This window comes from Pinus tabuliformis, chromosome 2_1, assembly GCF_031772625.1.
Source record: "Pinus tabuliformis cultivar Carrire ecotype Pingquan chromosome 2_1, CPIR1, whole genome shotgun sequence".
Lineage (NCBI taxonomy): Eukaryota > Viridiplantae > Streptophyta > Pinopsida > Pinales > Pinaceae > Pinus > Pinus tabuliformis.
The window spans coordinates 532,851,696-532,859,997 of record NC_142299.1 but is presented as its reverse complement, the minus strand read 5'-3'; the positions used below and the strand labels follow the sequence as shown (position 1 = coordinate 532,859,997).

Sequence of the window (8,302 nt, the reverse complement as noted above, 5' to 3'; positions counted from 1 at the left end):
ACGAGATTTCTTTTCTACCAACAGAATTTGTTTCTGTGTAGAACTAGGGTTTTGGATTTCCTGATTTGATTTAAGATTGCCTGGAAATTTTGATTTTTACACTTAAATTTATTGGGTAGCTTTCTGAATCTGGCGGCTCTGTTTTTTCAGTATCTCTGGAGCGAAAATGCTGTCAGTGTCGTCAGTAATCCCACAGGAAGCAAAGTCTTCTGTCTTTGCTGTCTGTTCGTCTTCCGAATTTAGGGAAAATCTCCATTTCTGTGTCTTCCTATAGCCCTGCAAGGGTTTCTGTTTATTAAATTCAAATTAGAAGAGGAACCGAATTTGGAGTTCTGGGGCTAGGGTTTTCTTTACCGGAGGTAGAGAAATGCCTAGTGTAGAATATGACACCTGTGATAAGGACAGGGAACCTTTTGTGGAACTGGATCCCACTGGTAGGTATGGTCGCTATGAAGATTTGCTGGGCCGTGGTGCCATGAAGAAGGTATACCGAGCTTTTGATCAGAAAGAAGGTATTGAGGTTGCTTGGAACAAGGTGCCTCTGCAAAACCTAGATGATGCTTCCATACAGAGGATTTATGCAGAAGTCCGTCTGTTGAAATCTCTGAGCAACAAGAACATAATTATGCTCTACAATGCATGGCTGGATAGAAAGACAAGTCATGTGAATTTCATTACCGAGGTCTGTACCTCAGGCACTCTGAGAGAGTACCGCCAGAAGCACCGTCATGTCTCCATGAAGGCTTTGAAGAATTGGGCACTTCAGATACTGGGAGGATTGCATTATCTTCATTATCATGAGCCTTGTGTAATTCACAGAGATTTAAATTGCAGCAATATTTTTGTGAACGGCAATAGTGGCGTTCTGAAGATTGGGGATCTGGGTCTTGCCACTACACTGGGAAATGATCGTTGTGCACACACTGTCCTCGGTACCCCGGAATTCATGGCCCCAGAATTATATGAGGAGGATTATAATGAGCTTGTAGATATTTATTCTTTCGGCATGTGTTTGCTGGAGATGGTTACTTTAGAAATTCCTTATAGTGAATGCCGTAGCGTTGCTCAAATTTATAAGAAGGTGAGTTCTGATATAAGGCCTGCAGCATTGGAAAAGGTTACCAATCAAGAAATGAGACAGTTTATTGAAAAATGCCTGGCGGCAGCACCGGTAAGGCCTTCTGCTGCAGAACTTCTGATGGACCCATTTTTTAAAGGAGTACATGCATGCACCTATTAGGTGCCAAGTTGTTTTACTGTACAGGATACATGTAATAGGTGCCAAGTTGTTTTACTGAACAGGATACATGGATTTCTGCCTATTTATTTTGCCAATTTACTTTTGAGATCTGCCCATTTTTTCAAGAGTTAATGCGAAGAAAAGTTGTTACAGATAACTGTAAAACAATCTAGAAGATAAATGATATTGTCTCTACATTATTTTTTGATATCTCTTAGATTTAGCAATTTGGAAAGATAGATAAATGATTTTAGGTTATTTGGCCAGATTTTTTTTCTATCTTTAAGATAAAATTACTTGGAATATTTTTTATTTTTTGTTATATGGAAAAGTATTATATCTACCGTGTTTAAGTATTAAATTTATTGACATTTAATTATTTTAATTTTTATTGGTTGATAATTTAATTTATTATAAATTTGTCAATTAAAATATTGTATGTTGTGTTTAGAATAATAATTTTTTAAAATATAGATATTTTATAAATTTTAGAAAATGATTGAAAATCTTATAGATTATAAGGTCAGATTCTTATATAATGCAATTTAATTCAATATTATAATTATGCATTTGAAAAATGAATCTGTTGTTTTGAATCAAGGAATAATCCAAACTTAAAATCAAACATGTAAGAGAGGCTAACCTTTTTCAACTACTTAATATGAAACATTTAGTAGAAACTCTAAACTATGGCTATGTCTTTGTAGGTAGCAAAAGCCTCTTAGAGATTTATGGTGGTGTAAAGTATTAGAATGAGTTAGCATGCAAAACAAAATTTGAGAAGTGAAAAACATCTCAATGGTTCCAATTGCACACTTGAACTAAGTATCGTATTTAAAGTAATATTTTTGGGACATGGTTAGAATTACTATGTGCCCATTCTATCTCCACAATTATTAGAATTTCAATTGAATTTAAACTGTAAGTTATTTTTAGTTATTGATATTTGATTCTATTTTTATTACAAGTTTATGTTGATATAATCTTTCCCTTTTCATAATAACATAAGAAAATGGTACTTGCTTTCCAAGTATATTTATAAATAAATATTTTACAATCCATTTCCCTTATTTGATTAATTGCTATATGCCCCGTACATATCACAAACATATACCTAACCTCACTTTTAAATCATCATACCTAACCCCACTTTTAAATCATCTTTCCCTTAATTAATTGTCATATGTCACAATACAAATCACAATCATATGCTTATATACACTTTTAAATCAATTGTCGTTCCCTTAATTAAGTGTCATATGCCCTTGTACATATTAGAACCATATATGTAGCCTCACTTTTAAAGAATGGAAACATGGTTCAGTTTTCTCAAATTCATATTATAAAATTCCCATATTCAAAATGCATCTTTTGCAATGTGCTGATTTTGTCTTCCAAAATGATTAGAATTCAGTCACTTGATTCCAATTGCTTTTGTACTTTATTATATGGTAAATTTACAAAATTATAAGTTGCTAATAATGCTAATATTTATCCTTTTGTTTCTATGCAATGATTTGAATTCAACTGAAAGCTCTATTAGTTGTAATAGCCCCCCTTATATCACAAGCATATGCATAACCAATTTCAACGTATAGGAACACGTTTAATTTTCAAATTGATAACTTTTACATCATAAGTTACTCATATCGAATAACATCTTTTGCATTTTTTTTAGTGAAATGGGCTCAAATTTCTATTTTATGAATGTATTTTGAAATTAAAATATACATTTTTTCCCTCCATCTGTATGCAACCTATTTGGAGCTTTAGGTATGATGTGGATGGATATTTTAAATTGTATACATTGGTTAAAAAACATGACATGTGCTTTTGTACCTAATATTTGTTCATTGAAATTTTTAGATGATTTCCAATTAGATTAACAATGTTAAATTTTTTCTCTAGATACATTGTTAAAACTTCAAATTAGTCTCATAACCTAATCTTCAAACAAAATTTAGTTTATAATTTCCTTAAAGTCCTTGAATGGTACCTCTACATTCACGTGGCCCAAACACAAAAAGAACCACTGTGGAAGAACTCTTCTTCATACCAAGCACGCGAGAGAAATTCAATTTAAAACCCCTTTACCTTTGTTATGCTCTTAACCTACAAAATAATACCCAGATACAAAATATGCGAAGAAAGATACCCAGAACGCAGAATATGCGAAGAAAAGATACCCAGAACACAGAATAACAATGATTTTATTATTCAAAGAGCAATGTTCACATGCCTCTTCGAGGGGGAAACCTCCAATAGAGCAGAGCTCGATTACAAAAAATAAGACACGATGCTCCTCGCACGGAGTCTCTATCCTTTATATATGACTCATACATGCAATACCACGGGCCAATACCGTGGGTTTTATTAATACCATCTATCTAATACTATGGCCCATTTGCAACTAACTGTGGTCCTGTCATTAATTGCGGGTTAACCACTTACAAATATTAATATGGGCTTTATTGACTCTTGACTATGACGTGATCCCCAAGACATAAATAAGGGGGTTAGGGTGGGACCCTAACATGCCCTTCCCCTTAAGACTAGCCTTGTCCTCAAGGCTGAAGCTGCGGAAACTGCTGAAGAATAGTGGCTGGTTCCCAAGTTGCATCTTCCGAAGAGGTGTCTTTCCATTTGACGAGGACTTCCTTAATCATGCGGCCACGCGGGTGCTTGTCTCGTGTGTCTAGAACCTGTTCGGGTTGAAGCCAGATTGACCCTTCTTCATCCAATTTAGGTAGACTGGTTTGAACTCGGCAATTGTTCCCAATCACTTTCTTGAGGCATGATACATGGAAAACTGGATGGATTTTTGCCGTAGGTGGCAAAGCCAACTTGTAAGCCACTTCTCCAATGCGCTGAAGTACTTGGTATGGTCCGTAGAATTTTGGAGAGAGCTTTTGACAACCCTTGTCTTTGAGTGAGGTTTGCTTATATGGTTGCAGCCTCAAAAAGACCTGATCCCCTTCTTGAAATTGGCGCTCTGAGCGATGTTGGTCGGCCTGTTGCTTCATGCAGTTCTGAGCTTGATGAAGATTCTCGCGAAGATGGGCGAGCATGGTTGCGCGGTGTTGTAGGAGTTGATCCACTGCTTGTACTTTGGAGCACCCCTTGAGATAAGAAGTAGGGGAAGGCGGAAGTTGACCATAGACTACTTCATAGGGAGTCATTTTGGTGGTGGCATGATAGTTGGTGTTATATCACCATTCAGCCAGAGGTAACCACTGTGCCCAAAGGTGTTGCTTTTCTGAAGTGAAACACCTAAGGTAAGTTTCTAGACATTTGTTGACGGCTTCGGTTTGACCATCTGTTTGCGGATGATATGAAGTACTGAGTTTGAGTTGAGTGCCTTGTATTCTGAAGAGTTCCTGCCAAAAATTGCTGGTGAAGATCGGGTCGCGGTCAGACATTATAGAAGTGGGCATGCCATGTAATTTGAAGATCTGATCCATGAAAGATTGAGCAACCAAAGTTGGTGTAAACGGGTGGGGTAGGGCACAGAAATGAGCATACTTCGACAGTCGGTCCACAACCACCATGATGACTGACTTGTTCCTTGACTTTGGAAGACCTGTTATGAAATCCATAGAAACCTCCGTCCAAATTGATGTCGGAATGGGCAATGGTTGTAATGTGCCTGGTGTGTTGACAGTTTCCCCTTTGTGGCGTTGACAGACATCACATTCTGCTACGAAAGTAAGGATGTCCTTTTTCATGCCTGTCCAAAAGAATGATCTTCTGGTGCGAGCATACGTCTTCTGAAAGCCCGAATGTCCTGCAATGGGAGATGAGCGCAATTCTGCCAAAATGCGACTTTTGAGGGTGGATGTTGGTGATATTACGATTCTGTCCTTGTAGCGAAGAATATCATTCTGCCACGAGTAGCCCTTGCTGGAATTAGGATCTACCTGCAATTGAGAAATGAGTTGGGAGAGCCCTGGGTGTGAAAACCATTCCCTGCGAGCCTCTTCAATCCAGTCTGGAATAGGAAGGGAAATTGTGAGAAAAGTACTTTCCTCCTCAAATTGGCGCGATAATGCATCTTCTACACTGTTGTCTTTCCCTTTCTTGTAAATGATCTCATAATCATATCCCAACATTTTGGCTAACCATTTATTTTGTTGTGGGGAGGATAGGCGTTGCTCCAAAAAATATTTAAGACTGTGATGATCTGTGCGGATTTGGAAACGTCGCCCTACTAAGTAAGGTCGCCAGGTCTCGACTGCATGTAAGATGGCCATCATTTCTTTCTCATAGGTAGATTGGCCCAGATTCCTCCCACTAAGTTGTTGGCTTGTGAAGGCCAATGGTCGCCCTTCTTGCATTAAGACCGCCCCAATACCTGTACCCGAAGCATCACATTCAATGAAAAAGGATTTGGTGAAGTCAGGTAGTGCTAAGACTGGAGTGGAACGCATGGCGTTTTTGAGAGCAGTAAATGCCTGTTGTGCTTCCTCGTTCCAGAAGAAGGAATTTTTCTTTAGGAGTTGAGTGAGGGGATTCGCTATGCGGCCATAGTTGCAGACAAATTTACGATAATAGCCTGTGAGACCCAAAAATCCTCTCAAGCTCTTCAAGGTCTTAGGTTGAGGCCATTCTTGCATTGCTTGGATCCTTTTGGGGTCCACCTTGACACCTTCACGCCCCACAATGTGGCCCAAATACTCAACTTCTTCCATGCCAAATGAACACTTAGACATCTTGACAAATAATTTATGTTTGCAGAGCAGTTGCAAGAGTAGATCTACATGCTGAAGATGTGTGCCGCCCAAGTGCCACTATAGATGAGAATGTCATCGAAGAAGACAAGGACAAATTTTCTGAGATATGGTTTGAGGATGTGATTCATAAGACTCTGAAAAGTAGAAGGGGCATTACAGAGACCAAATGGCATGACCAGGAACTCATAATGGCCTTCATGAGTTCTGAAAGCCATCTTGGGAATGTCGACTTCCTTCATGCGAATTTGGTGGTAGCCGGAGCGAAGATCCAACTTAGTGAAGAATTGAGCCGCATTGAGTTCGTCCAGCAAATCGTCAACCACCGGGATGGGAAATTTATCTTTGACTGTCAACTTGTTGAGGGCCCTCAAGTCGGGACACATCTGCCACTCCCCATCTTTCTTGAGGACCATGACCACTGGGGATGAATAAGGACTAATGTTGGGACGAATGACACCTGCTTCCAACAATTCCTTGATGATTTTTTCTATTTCATTCTTTTGGGTGAATGGATATCTGTATGGCCGCACATTTGGGGGTTGGGCCCCTGGAACCAAGGTGATGCTATGATCATGTTCCCCTCGCGAGGGTGGAAGCTCATGAGGCTTGTCAAAGACCGTCCGATGGTTATTTAAAATCTGCTGCATCTCAGGATGAATTGGCAGAGACATGGTTTCGACTACCTGGATGGCATTAAATTGAGCTACCACTCCATGATGGCCCTTTTTTAACAATTTTTCCGTCCTATGCGAGCTGATGATAGAGGGGGCTCCCGCCTGGAGTCCACGGAGGGTATGTGTGGAGTTTTTTTGCTTAAAACTCATATATAACTCCTGGAAATCCATTGTGATTGGCCCAAGAGTGCGGAGCCATTCAGTGCCTAGGACAATGCAACCCCCCATGTGTATGGCAAACATGTGGGTTTTCAACTGATAATCCTCCATTTGAAGTTTGACATTTTCACAGCGGCCTTCACATTTCATTGTGCCCCCATCTGCAATTTGGACTTGGAAGTTAGAAACTGTCCGTACAAAACAATGCGCTGCTTCGGCGATTTTTTGATGGATGAAATTATGGGTACTTCCACTATCAATCAAGACTACTACTGGGCGATGTTTAAGAAAACCCCTGATTTTGAGAGTTTGAGGGGAAGAAATTCCTGCCAACGCATTTAGCGAAATAACTGGTTCGTCAGATACAATCTCCTTTTGGTTGTCTTCTTCGATCGCCTCCGGTTCCTCAAGTGGTGGATCTTCCTCGGTGGAGCTGTAGTCAGTGGCATCTATTTGAAAAAACTTGGGCTCCTTGCATTTATGACCCGGGGAATATTTTTCATCACAGTAGTAACATAGTCCTTGCTTCCTTCTTTCAGCCATTTCCGCAGGTGACACCTTTTGGATCTTAAGTGTCTGAGTCGTGTTGTGAGCTTGTGGGGAACGACCTTTAGCGGGGAAATTGGGGCGGCTGTATTGGGCTGCTATTGCACGTTCCACCTTACGAGCTACTTGGCAAGCCTCCGTCCACGTGGGAGGGTGGTGGAGTAGAACTTGAGCTTTGATGGCTTCCTTAAGACCGCTGATAAAACATTCCGTGTAGAACTCATCTGTGAGACCCTTAATGCAGAAGGCTAAGGCTTCAAAAGCGATAATATATTCATCCACTGTACCCGTCTGTTGGAGCTTAGTGAGACGCCCCAAAAAAGAGTCTTCTTGTTCAAAGTGATCTCGAAGAGCTTTGGTAAATTGGGCCCAATTCTGAAAAGGTCCATTGCAACGTTGATGCCATTCCCCCCATTGCCATCGTTCATTGTCCAAATACATGGTTCCCACCATAAGCTTAGTCCCCTCATCTAGGATACGATTCAATTTGAAATACTGCTCCATTTGTGCTAGCCATGTGGACGTGTGAGAACCGTCAATTTTATGCATATCCAACTTGGGAGGTCGCTGACTGGGTGGTGGATGGGTGTGCCAGACATGAGGAGAATGGCTAGACTCACCCTCATGGTATTCATGGCCATTAGACTCCTCCACTTGGGCTGGCTCCTTGCCCTTCTCGAGTACTTTCTGTACCTGGATACTTAGTCCGCCAATCAGACGGTTGAGGTTGTTCAGATCTTCTTCAATTTTGTCTAGCCTTTCATTGGCCATCGCTTGAGCTCTAGTTTCTACCATACACCAACTTGATGAACAATTGGGACCGCCATTTTTTTTTCTAATAAATTGAATGGTACCACCTTGCTCAGCGCGTCGTCCTGATGCTGATGGGCTAGATCACCAATAAGCGCCTCGGAAGATCTTAGATTTTTTTTTTGGAAAACTCCGTTACTCCT

The 8,302-nt window shown here is 40.2% G+C and overlaps 1 pseudogene; it reads left to right on the top strand.

The window, feature by feature from the left end:
* Positions 1 to 367: 367 nt before the first annotated feature.
* LOC149201356 (putative serine/threonine-protein kinase WNK11 pseudogene) lies at positions 368 to 1,240 on the top strand (annotated as a pseudogene).
* Positions 1,241 to 8,302: the final 7,062 nt, after the last annotated feature.